We start from the raw sequence: 13,564 nt of genomic DNA, 5'->3' as shown, positions 1-13,564 counted from the left end.
CAGGAATCTCTGGATATCTTCCTCATATTTACTTACATGTTTTCCTATGTATTTTGTGGTAGATAGGGACAGGCGTTCGGAAGATTACATGATGTAACGGAGAGGCAGGACCCCCTGTTCCCCTAAGATAAGGAACCACCCTAGAAAGCAGCCCCCTAACAGCAGAGCCAGTAATTTTCCATTCCACACCCAGTAACTTTGGACCCCTGGTAACTTTCCACTCCTTACTAACCATAGTAATGTGGTTAGTACTAACCATAGTAATGTGGCTAGTAACCATAGATAGTAGAGACAGACCCCCTGTGACGTAGAAGACCCCCTTAGACTATAAAACCCCAAGAGAAGAGTTAATAAACGCCTTTTGACCATCCACCACATTGGTGTTTGCGTGCTCATTGGCCCGAGCGACCCTGGAGAGTTCGGGTCGCCTTGCCTTATACCAGAAGGCAACAGTATTTATTATTATTTGCTGCGTCAACACAAAATATATTTCTAAAAGTAAAATACTAGGTTTTTTGATCTGATTGTTCATGAGAAATCATTTCCTGTGTATTCTTGTACCGCCAGTTTTAGAGAGCAAACAATCTTACAGCACTCAAACATGGGATGGCAGAGACACTCACAGGGGTACATCACAAATAGTTTGTGAGGAGGTAAGACAAAGGCAATTTTTTACAACATGCAGTTGAAAGCACAGATCTTGCAGTGTCTTATACCCTAAAATGCTCATGCTCTGGCAAGGCCATAATCTGTCCTTTAATTTCATAAATAAAAGAAATATATTCACCTTCTGCAATGTACTCGGTGACAGACTATGACTTATCAGCCAAGAAAGAGCACATAATACCTAATAGCTTTTAGAAAAGAATATGTTATGGCCTGTGCCTTTTCCCAGAACTATATAAGATCAATCATTAAAAAATAAACAGGGATAAATGAATCATAAATTAACCTTAGGCTCCAAGTGCTAATAAATGTAAGAATACGGCTCATGAACTTCATACAGTCAAGGTGAGCTAAAAGTTTGGAATTCTCACAGTCCTTTGCTTGCCAGCAAAAATGTCAAGAAAGTTATTTCACTTTTATTTCAAAGTTCCTAATGTATTAATATAAATATTTATAGGACAATATTTCTGATGGAGTCAAAGGAAAACAACCCATTTATTTTAGGCGAAGTTATGCGACATGGATCAATTTTAGATAAACAGTTGCATTTTATTCATACACTTTAATAGTCTCATTTATTATTCTGTCTTGTTCATTCAAATCTCAGTTAAATGATGTTTAAAAGAAAATTCTGTAGGACTCCAACAGTCTTAATTTAAATTATAGTTATGAATTATTTTAAATAATCAATATTACACAAAAAATATATATCAGAGTGCTGCATATCCATAATGTTAATTTGAAATGAAATATAGGTACATTGTTTTTCTACAAACCTCATAATAATGCATAAAAATTGTTGTGTAGTGATTTGTAGAAGGCTCTCAGTTTGTTTATGTGTTGTGTTCAAATACCTATTCCACAACATTTTCATTAAAATATTAGATTTTTAATGTATCAAAATACAAAGAAAAAGTGGTTTGCTACTCTATTTGTTTCCTCTGAACGTTCAGAAAACAAGCAATTTATCATAAAATCATGGAATGGTTTGGGTTGGGAAGGGCCTTAAAGCCCATCCAGTGCCACCCCTGCCACGGCAGGGACATCTTCCACTGTCACAGGGCGCCCCAAGCCCCAAAGGCCAACCTGGCCTTGGACACTGCCAGGGGCAACCACAAACACTTCTCCGGGCACCCTGTGCCAGGGCCTCAACTACCCCACAGATGGCAGGCATGACAACACAAGTTCCCTGGCAGAAATAAAGGTATCCTGTGATTTTAAAGCCAAAGAAAAGGAAACGGCATATTGCACATAGGCATGGAATACGTTCCTCCAAATTAAATAAGGTTCACTCTTCTGCATTTTTCTGAGAGCATGCTGTCATAAAATTACAGCCAAAAGTCAGTTAGAAGTGTAACAATGTTCCAGTTATATCTCAAGTTAAACATTACAAACCTACCTATTTTCATTTTGAATGTGTTAAAGAAACCTACATCTCAGAATTTCCAAGGTTTCAGAATTCTTAAACTTGTGTTCTTAAGTTGTGTAGGTTAACTCCATGCCAGCCAACCCCAATATAATGTCTGCTCTCTAACAGCAAATTCCACAGTAAATACTTGTCACCCATGAGGTTTTTAATGATATATAGTTATTTAACACATATTACAGCTGTAAAAAGCCAAAAATTGAATAAAAGGATTAAAGGTTGAAAAGGACATGAAGCTATACTGAAATTTTACTTCTCTGAAGTTTAGATCATGTCACTGCCTCTAAATCGGCGGTAAAAACACAAACCTGACTGGTGAGGAAGAAGAGTCAGAACTACTGAATTATTTGGTATCATTTCAACATCTAATAATAGGATTCAGTCACATCCATATTTTTTGTACTGCCAGCCTAAATATGATCTTGTGATCTTAACTGCTCAGCTCTGCAATATTCTCTACTCCACTTTAAAGTAACAGATGAGGTGAAACCTTTCATGGGAGAGGAGAGCCAGTCAACATGCTTTGAAAAATCTGCACTCTGGATTCTGCAGGCCCAAACCCACAAAATTTTGCAGACCCTAGCATGTATTTTCTCAGCTGATGGGGATTTTCCTATCTGGGGAAAATGCTTGGGAAAATATGTAACCAAACACTTTATTCCAGGAAATAACGACTCATATCAAGCACTTCCAGGAAATGATGGTTCAGAGTCATGTGAAATAGCTGCTGTCAAATGACACCACAAGTGGTCCACTGAGACACTCCAATATTTGAATCAAACCCACAGCACATATACATATATTTTTAAACTTTCCCCCCCTAAAATTATTGCCAACATATTTTTTAAATCTTTGTAGTTAATTTGAGTGGAGCTGGGAGGAGACGAGTGCGCGACATGAGGGTGGGGATTTCTGGGGAAGTGCTTCCCCAGCCACATGGAATGATGAACATATCAAATGCAAACTCACACACTGCCAGCACTCTTGCAGCCACTGAAATCATTACTATTATACCCAAATGTGTGCCAGCCTCTGTTGAGAGGCTGCAAAGCCTCAGCTATCAGAGACAAGGTGTTTCAGCTCGGGCACGGTGCCACACAAAGTGCTGATGGCTCGCAGACTGGGGCTGGCTCACACAGCCTGCCCAGGGTGGGCACAGCACCTGTCTGCACTGACACATTCCTGCATGTGGCAGCAGATTATCCATGTTTATTATCATGGAAAATCTCAACAGCAATAGCCTCAAATATAAGTGGCATTTAACCAGGCATCTAGGTTAACAAGAGGTTGGCACAGCTGGTCTATTCTACCAAATGATAGGTCGGTTGCTTTAATTCCTGTTAATGAACTACTTCTCTTCAGAGGGAAGACAGAGAAGCCCAAAGATTTTATTATTATTTTTCAGAATACAAAATAAAGATGCAGGTTGTCACAGAGCACCTGAGGAAAGCCATATCCTCCTTTACTTCTGCATGACCAGGATCCAGCCCCCACTAAGTCCCTGGAAGACAGAGGTGGAAAAAGATCTCGTCCATACTTGTGAGCCACTGGAAGTGAAGAGATCCAAGCATTTATGAAGCTGCCTCTCAGGACAGATCAGGATCTCTATGTTATCATATCCTATTGATTACATATTGCACACTAGTTTATCTGTCGCTTTCTCGGCTGTTTAGGTGACCTGGAAAGGCCCGGGGTGGCCTTGGACAACCCGCACTTCAAAGGACGAGAAGAGGCTTCAGATCTTTTCTCGGTCTCGGTGTTTATTAATTGTTTATCTAAAAGATTTTCTCTTGGCCTGACAGAGGTCTGCTCAGCAGTCAGCCATGAGCACACTGCAAGCCCCCGCGGCGGTCTATCTTTATACTCAAAGTTACGTATACAATATTTATCATTTTTCCCCAATACCTTTTACCCTTATTAACCAGTGCACTTTTAGTAATAACCAATCCCAAAGTGCCAACATCACCACAGAAGATGGAAGCCAAGAAGAAGAAGAAGAACAGGACACGCCCCAATTCCTCCATCTTACTTCTTTAGACCCCCCTGTAAGAAATCTTAAACCCTGTGTCTTACACTCTAATTAACTTATCCCTTCACCATTTACCCCAGTGAAATCCTCCCATCCTCATACAGGTGTCGTCTCCCTTGTAGGATCAAAGTCCAGCCACCAGACACTTCTGGCAACATTCCAGGACTCCTGAGCCCCCCAAGGGTGGTCTCGGTCACTCTGCACATCAGTCCTGAGGTGCTGAGATCCCACATTTATCCACATCAGTGAAAGTTGTTATGCGAGCCTTTCATCATACTTCAAGTTTCCTATGGAAGAGCAAAACCTCATGGACAGAAGCAATTTATTTTAGCTATTCAGTAACCTTTCTAAAAAATTAACTTCACTGTTTTTGCAGCAAACATTTGAAATGAGATTACATGGCCACTAGGAACAAGGTTAAGATGCCAGCAAAGTGGCTGACAATAATGATTTTCTCACCTACAAGCACAATGTAACTTCATTCAAAAATGCAAACTAGTGGCAAGGTTTTTACCTAAATCTCTCAGGTAAGTCATGCACTTCTACCTTGCTGCTAGAAATGAAACTCATCATGAGTTTTAGTGCTAAAATTTTTGAAAATCAGGATCTGATTTGGCACCAAGAGCAACATACAGTCTGATACACTCTCAGCTAACGTGCCTAAGAGTGTAAGCATAATTTATAATATCTAATTATCTACTGTGTCAGGAAAAAAAATGACTATCCAAATACAGTGCTACAAAGATATTATCACTATTTGCAGCCAAAATGTCTCCTTATTGTTTAATAAATTGTAGCAATAAAATACATTTTAAAATAATTTATTGGAGCAGTGGATTAAATGACATTCTTTAACAGTAATATTTATAAAGAGTAATCCCTTTTGTTATTAGTAGTTTTTCCTCTCATTTTTGGCAAACTAATCTGTTATACAAATAACAGGGTAGTATTTTTAACACCAAAAAAAAAAAAAATCCAGTCTAAATTTTCACAGTAAAAGTAAGTAAAGCCTCAAATTAAAAAAAGATATATTAAACCTAACAGCAAATGCTCCACATTGGTAATTATTCTGTCCATTTTTCTTTCACCTGCATAAATTAATTCCTAGGATTCCCAACTTATATCTTCCACTACAATATGCTGATTATTGCAAGGAGAGGAATGAAAACTTTTCCCTGGAAAAGCAAAAGTTATGAAATGAAATTTCTCCTCCCCTGGCAAAGGCTGACTGCAACAACCCACAGCAACCTCAGGCCAAGTCTCCTTAACACAGAGCCAGTGAATGCAACAGTCTCTCAATAAGCACACTCCCAGCTGGGGGATCTGGGCTGACAGTCCAAGTGCTTCCACTAAGAGGTACCAAGGAAATCTGCACAAAAATCTGATTATACTTTATGTCACTTCATATACAATACAAACAGAACACATGAAAGAAACACTACCACTCTGATGGCCAGGAATTTACACAAGTTGTGTTCTATCCAAAATTCCAGTTTGTATAATGTTTCCATTAACTAATGAATGATGGACTAGAAAATCTATTTGTTATATTTCAATGAGGCTTCAGAATGGGGGGATTTTCATGTGCCATGAAGACAGGAATAAAATTGGTCTTTACAAACCAAAGATGCTGTCTAGAAGAGTAAGGAGAAACTCCATATTGGTGATCTGTTGTGAATAAGGCAAGTATCATATTAAGAAGTAAAACCAAAAATAGACTGCAAGGCAGAAGTGAGTCTTTTCATCTACAGAAAAGCTCTTAGCTGAAATACTGAATCCAGTACTCCCTGAAAAATGTGGGAAAAGGCAGAAAAACGACTGCTGAGAAAACACCAGGAAAAACTACAATAAATAGTCTTTGAGTGAGAATATGGTAATGAGAATGTAAAAGGCTATGTCAAATTGAAATAGAACTACTTTTTTCTATATTCATGGCACACAGAACAAGAAGCAATGTCCATAAATTGCAGAAGAAATCAGCAATTTTTTTCCTCCTAATATCTAGCCAAGGTGTAATGATAATGGTCATTCCTCAGTGACAGACAAATACAAAGAGTCCTTTCCTTGGAGTAATGATCAATTATTAGTCTGAAAATAGAGATAGCTTTTAAACAAACAGAAAGCATAAAATAATATAAATCTTTTAGTAAAGTCACTGGAAGTAGTGTCAAAGAAAAATCTGGATTTAAAAAAATTACCTTACTGCGGATTAGAGAAAAGCAGGTGATAGCAAAGTAACCCAATTATAAATGTTACGTAACACCTGAAAAATGCAATCTTGGGGATCTCTAGTAATACATGCAGAGTTTGCATTTAGGAAAGCATCTGTTCTGGAGTGAAAAAATTACTTAATATGAAAAGGAAGTCTTAGCATACTGGAAGGGAAGATAAGATAATGCAAGAAGAAATAAATCCATGAAAGTCTCTGTTGAATGCCAAACTGAAAAAGTATATTGTATACAGTATTTCATCAAACTTCAGCCTAAACAAATGTCAAATGGAATAATTTTTTTAACAAATATGGGCAACAACTGCGAAAAAAGGGTTGCTCACTAGCATATATTTAGTCAAGATTAACTAAGGATAAAAAAATGTACTAAGAACAGATTTAATAACCCTAAACTGTCATTCAGCTAGTAGGAGGTATTCAAGATACAGCTAATAAAACACAAAAAAATGGTTCTAACCTCCCACAAAAAAATCTCAGTAGTATAAAACACTGAAGGATGACCACTAAGATAAATGCTTTCTTTTGAGAGCTGCCTTGCAGTTAACCTTCTTAAAGAGTCTCCCAGAAACCTCTAATCATAATACATTGCATTGCCACTTATCACAGTCAATTTAGAAGTGAGCTCTGTAAACACTCCTGCCTTACTCCCCACCTCTGTTAGTCTAAGAATAATTTTTTGAGCTTTAATAAAAGAACCCCTGACAACCTTTTGGGAGGTGGGGTGAGTTCTTAGAAACAGTCCAATTGTAACCTAGCAGAATTCCAAGATTAAGATTTATAGAAAGAAGACCTTCTAATGAGAACTTTTACTGCCTTTACTACTTAAGCCGTTCTCCACAAAACACAGAAATGCAATTTAAAAAGCTACTATTAAAGCTAAATCAAGTCAGAAATGTTTGAACTAATGATATACAGTACAATACTCAGCCAGCTTCTTACATGCTAATCATACTGAACACAAAAAAAACCCCACTTCAATCAAGTTTTTCACTTTAATTATTGTTTTCTTTCCCTTGTGACCCCCGGTATTCAACCTTAAGTTCAGTAGGAGGTGACTAGAGATAGACGGTGATGAGAGATCCTGTTTGAAACAGCTTCTCTCTGTCACTCCCAAAGCAAATAAATGGTTTGTTAAAACATGCTGTTAATCCATTATGGATGTGCATGCATCTTAGAAAATAAACTCCAGAATATTATTGGTATTTTAAAGCTTTTTCTGACAGAAAATTTATCACTCTAGTTGCTTGACAAAAGAACATTTATGGATTACTCCTTTTAAATGAACAATTATCTTGCACTGTATTCAAAGAACAAACCCCTTTGAAATACTTTCAGAAGACAAAGAGAGCATGAAATTGCATTTTGGGTTGTCCTGGCTCCCTTAACAGCAAACACAGACAACTATTGATGCTCCACAGCCCAAACACACCAAGAAAGGGCTGCTCCATTAAATGGGGGACAGAAAAAGGGGGACCTGCTCTTACACACCCGCTCCACACTCCAACCCATCCAAACACTTTTCCTCACATGATCTGAGTATCAAATCTTGAATTTTCCATCTGATCAAGTCTTCTGCTGGAAGCAGGTGTGAGCATTAAGTATCAGTGCTTACACTATGTGAGATGGACAATAAATAGCCTCTATATTACACCTGTATTCAATTTATATTAGATGTAGATTAAGCTAAAATCAGGAAGAAAATGGAAGATTGATCTATTCCTAATATGAAATTTCAGAGTAAAAGGAAAGAAGCAAAAGAGAGGACCTGATTCTGAATAACCTCAAGGAGTTTCTTGACAAAGCAGCTTCCTTATCCATCTGTCCTCCTCCATTCTACCTCCCCAGAGCCACAGTTCATTACTCCTATAATCATACCTCTCCTTACATCTCCCACATTGCTTTTACATTGGCAATTTCAAATTATTATCGCTTTTCTCCTCCTTAATGGCAACTTGAAATGTGCATATAGGTCCTTTGTTAAGGAAACAAAACTAATCCAGATTTTAAAAGGCAAAGAAGGAACTTCTTGCCAGTATTTCAGGACTAGTTTTCAAATTGGGCACTCAACTGCCCTTTGAATTCTTGGAACTTTTTCAAGCCCTATAACATTGTACTCCTGATGTCTTGATATCTTATATTTATTAATGACGGATAAGTAAAACAGGTGGGCTAAAAAAGACATTGTGAAAGCAATTATATCAGATCATGCTTCCATAACCACTGCATTACCAATTCATTCAAACAGGCAGCAGAGCTCAAACAGGAGTAGATACAACAACCTTCAGATTGCGTGAGAAATACCGAGGAAAAAAATAATTCACAGTCCTGCAAAACATAACAGAAGAAATTAGATGACAATTATTCCTGAGCTCTGCAGCTTTTTACTGGAACTGACTCCTGTTGCTCATTTGGCTTTGTTTGGTTCTCCACAGGAATGGCACCAACACTTGGATGAAATCCCTCTGCCTGCTCTGTGCCACAGCCCAAAGCAATGCAGAAATGGGGATTGCAGGGAAGAGCAATGGGATCTGAGCACATGGGATTGTGTTACAGCACAACATGGCACTGCACAGGGTCCACCTAAGTTAAACAGGAAAACAAAGCTACAGGTAATCTGTCATTGTCAGCCCCCTCATCCTTCAACAGCGCTTTTTTTGTTTATAGAAGACAAAGATAAAAGTGCTTTGGAGGAGGAATGGTTTGATCTTTAGAATATAGTTCTTGGTAATGTTTTTGAACTGCCAAATAAAGCTTTAAGCAGGGAAAAATGTTACTAGTAAGAGCTATTATGGTTTTAATGAATTTGCAGAGAATTCAAAATATTTGAGTCAAAGACTTATAAAACTGAGATGCAGAAATGTGATATTAAGATAAAAAACAACCTTTGTTTAACTTTTGTTAATTGTAATCTGTCCTTAATATTGAGTTGAAAACACATTCCAAATAACCATTTGTTACAAAGTAGATGGTTATATTAAAGAATCAGTGGGGCTTTTTTCAGCTTTTGGTAAATGCTGATCAAGAAAATTATCCATACAAACAAAAATTACACAAAACTCAATTTCCTTCCTTTCCACTGGAAATTAAACAAAAATATTAATTTGGTTTTAAAAGAAGTCTTCCTTCTTAATGTCTTCCTTCTAATTTTCACAATTCTACAAGGAACTGCCCTTTGAACAACAAACATAAAACTCACAAAACCCAATGTAGATCACATTGAACTTGAAAATATGTCACAAAGTGGCTCCACTTTGAAACAAAATATATAAATCAGTATGAATATATTAGAAGTCATGCCTTGAGCTTTACAGTGCATTAGAAGGCAATTTTGATAAAAAAAAACTGCCTGGGCACCTAGAGAATTACCGGAATGCGCTCTCTTGAGTCTGGGAAGTCAGAAACATCATTACCTTTACTAACATGATGACATTCATCACTTATTTCTACAAGTATATGTTAAAAGTTACAAAGCTTAATTTGACTGATACAGGAAATTCTACCAATTATTACAACACAACTTTTTTTATTTTATAAAATTATGTGTCTGTTAAACTTGCCTGGTTGATAAGGTATTACTAGGCACAGAAGAAGCTTTAACATATCATTTCTGACAATTTAATTATATCTGGAACTACTGGAACAAGCCACAGAAAACAATTATTGGAGCTAATACTAAAAGAAAACTGGATAAAGAACATATTTTTATTTCTTCTCTAACTAGCAGGTCACAATTTCTTTAGGCAGAATGTCTAAAGACCTAATTGCCTAAAAATGTTGTATCAGAGAATATTTATTCAAACCCTGTCCCATTAACTTTATCTCAGTGGAAAAAAACCCCAAATTTCTTTTTTAATAAAATACTGCATACCCAAAATACAGCATATAAAATGAATAACTATAAAATAGAAAAGTATTAGCAAAGACAATGAAAGCCTGGAGTAGGAACAAGAGATTTTATTTATAAGGAGAGAGGAAATTAGGCAGCAGCACACAAATATTTCTCTAATTAGTATCTTAAAAGATTGAGAATGAAAGAGATAGGATACCACATGATGTTATTTAATTATATGGCTTCCCTGCTAATGGAGCTGTTCACAAGCATTGCCAGAAGCATGAAGACCTCACATGATTCAACTTTGCATAAAGAAGTTTCCTCATTGATCTCCTTTGGTGGGTTAACTGTTTGAAAATCTGTTTCTGACTAAGGAGACATTTTAGAAAATGCATATGTAGAGTCTTGGAGCTCTAAAATAACCCACCCTGGCTCACAGTGAAGACACTTGGTGCTTTCTCAAGGCAGACTAAAGAGGTATAAACCATGTCTGATCAGGTTTAGAGCCACAGGATGGATGTTGGAATGGCATTAAGGAGTCAGCACAGCAGAAATAACAGAACTGAGATACCTTAATATAGTTCCATAATGAATTGTAGAATGTTTAGTCTTCATAAACAACTTCTTCCCTATTGATTTCAATAACATTTCTACAGGCTTAAGCAAAATTTCTTAAACTGGAGGACTTTTATTCTGAGAAAAATGCTTTGCTTTTGTGCTAAGATCAAGTTGGTTCAAATTCTACTACAAAAATGGATAATAAAATCACAAAATCCAATCCATAAACTACACTGGTTACTGAAAATCAGTACTACATGATACTTTTGAAATCATTAAAATCAGTGAACTAGAATTAAAAAACTATATGGCTCTTACTGTTCATTGGGTAGATCAATCAAACTGGTGTTTCTTTCTTGTCAATATTTTATCTATCATCTCTCTCCATTGTTAGAACACTTCCTTCTCAAGCTATCAGCCAGGTCTGTGTCAGAAACTGACTGGTCTAGTTGGGGTATTCTCATTATATGTTAAAATAACCTAGGTCAATCTTCCTGGGAGAAGAGGGTATTGAGACTTTACCAGAAGCAGGTACCAAACACAGGTCAAATAGCAAAATCAGGTTTCCCCAGGGATAGTCCTACAAGATCTATGTTTGCAAGAACATTTGAATTAATAAAAAATGTTGAATTTCTACAGTGGCTATGGTACAAAAATCTATAAATTCCTTCCAAAATGTAAGACAAGAATTACCCATCTAACAAAAATCAATAATGTTGTTGGGAAAAAAACCAGATTCAGCAATTTAAAAAAAAAAAAAACCAACAAAAATCCCTCTTTAGAATCAAATAGAGGACATGTTCTAGAGGCTCTGCATGTCCATGATTGATTTTTTTTTAAAACTATGTACAAAGTTGCACTTACTGCAACCATGGATAAGCTCTAGAATCCATGACCAAAAAAAAAATTTCTGAGCAGGATTTTGAACATTACCTGAATCAACAGCACATCTGGAAAGAATTGTGGCAGAATCAGCCCAAGAAGCAGTTGCTATGGAAAATGCTGGCTGAAATTGCTATCCGGGTGGCCTTGTGACTCACACAAATAATGTGATCCATTTTCAGATGAGCTGTCACTAGAAGGAGGAATGCTAATAGAAGTGCCATTGCTATGAGAAATAAAACAGCAGCTGTTAATTTCTGCAATGAGGCCAGATTCAGTACAGGTGGGAGGAAATAATGGCACCTCAGCTGCTCAAAGAAGCCAGAAGTAACCAAATCAAAGTCTAGATACAATTGTAGGTGTCGGATTTTTTTTCCCGCTGCACAACAGGGACCTCCTTAATCGCTACAACTCAACCCTGCAGGTACCTCTGCTGCTGAATGTGCACTCCAGTACAACAGAAATGCACACACTCAGAATACAAAATGATGTGAAACATTCTAGACATTACTTTAAAGCATATGAGAACCATGCTAGCTGGCTCCAACAATTCTTCCCCAAATAAGAAAGCAGCATAAAAACTTGCCAAAAAGACACTGAAAGAGAGAATGCAGCATTATCCTTTCTGGACTAAAAAAAAACAAAAACGAAAAATTCACACCAGGATTGAGCACAAAGAAATTTTATCTACGTCTGCCTTATTTTTTTCCAAAAAAAAAGAGGAAGGCGTGCAGGTTATTATTGTATTCATTACAAAACCCTGTGATTTAACAACAGAAAACAAAGTTCTAGTTAACAAAGAACTGAGGTATTTTTAAAATGTAGGAAACACTATGTAAAATAAAAATATTTAAAACTACATTCAAGTATTAAAAACTTGGCAAAGACATAGTTGGTTTGTTTCTTCTATCCATTTTAAAGCTACCTTTTCAACACTGCCCATGGTGCTACAGTTGACTTCAGCTTATCCTTAAGGCAGAAATTGGTAATATATAGAGTACAAAGGAACAAAGTATGTTTCTCCCCAAATTACTTCCATGCTTCTAAACACTAGTGGAAGTTACTCTGTAATGAACAATTACTAACAGCTACAATTGTTTGGGAGGAACAGAGTCCATATGATGTTTATAAAGGCTGACATATTCAGTTCACATTCACAGGAAGCAGAGTAGCTTGAAGCAAGAGAGCTGAGCAAGGAACTCATCACATCAGTGCTGACTACCTAAGTGAAAAGCAAATCAGCAAAGTGCATGGGAACACAGCTTCACATGTGTTGACAATACCTCCAAATGTGTGTTCTAAGAAAACACTTTCAGACACTCGTGTAATAAAAAAATTATTTTTATTTCTCTGTAATCACTACAGTGAATAAGACTCATGCAGAATATAATAAAAGGAGGAACTGCTAATAAGTATTTCCTCAGTAGTTATTTTTTCAACAGGTAGAATAACTCTTACTGGTTATAATCAAATCCTGGGGTTAGCCAGTGAAATTTTGAAGGATCTGGAATACTAAATAGAGATTAATTTTTTAGTTCTTTCCATTTGCCTGTAAGCAATGTCCCTAGCTGCCAACCCTTTGCATCTGAGAACCTCTCAAGGAGCAATGTCCCACTGAGTGATCCAGCTTGCACCCTGCCCATTCACAGCCCTGTGCTGCTCCCACCTCTCTTCTGTCTTAGCAGGTCCTGCTGCCACTTCCACTCCACCTCAGTCCCAACAGCTCCTCTGCTCCCTGCAGCTGTGCCAGCACTGTCCCTTGGCCAGGAACGTGGCTTGGAATCCCCGCCCCATGCACCCCACAGCCCCAGCTCCAGCCAGCTGATATACACACAATTGATGAACACACTGCATAAACCTAAAACCTACCTGGCAGAACTCATCAGAGCAGTTTAATCTCTGGAATGCCTCATCATTAACTCTGTGTCATTATCTGGTAAC

General features: G+C 37.2%; 1 protein-coding gene across 1 annotated transcript in view; it reads right to left on the bottom strand.

Annotated features, from left to right (window-relative positions):
• ERC2 (ELKS/RAB6-interacting/CAST family member 2) overlaps positions 1-13,564 on the bottom strand; it is a 353,494-nt gene that overhangs the window by 77,453 nt on the left and 262,477 nt on the right. The window lies entirely within an intron of this gene.

This window comes from Ammospiza nelsoni, chromosome 11 (genome assembly GCF_027579445.1).
Source record: "Ammospiza nelsoni isolate bAmmNel1 chromosome 11, bAmmNel1.pri, whole genome shotgun sequence".
NCBI classification, from domain to species: Eukaryota; Metazoa; Chordata; class Aves; order Passeriformes; family Passerellidae; genus Ammospiza; species Ammospiza nelsoni.
This window is presented reverse-complemented; position numbering and strand designations above follow the sequence as displayed.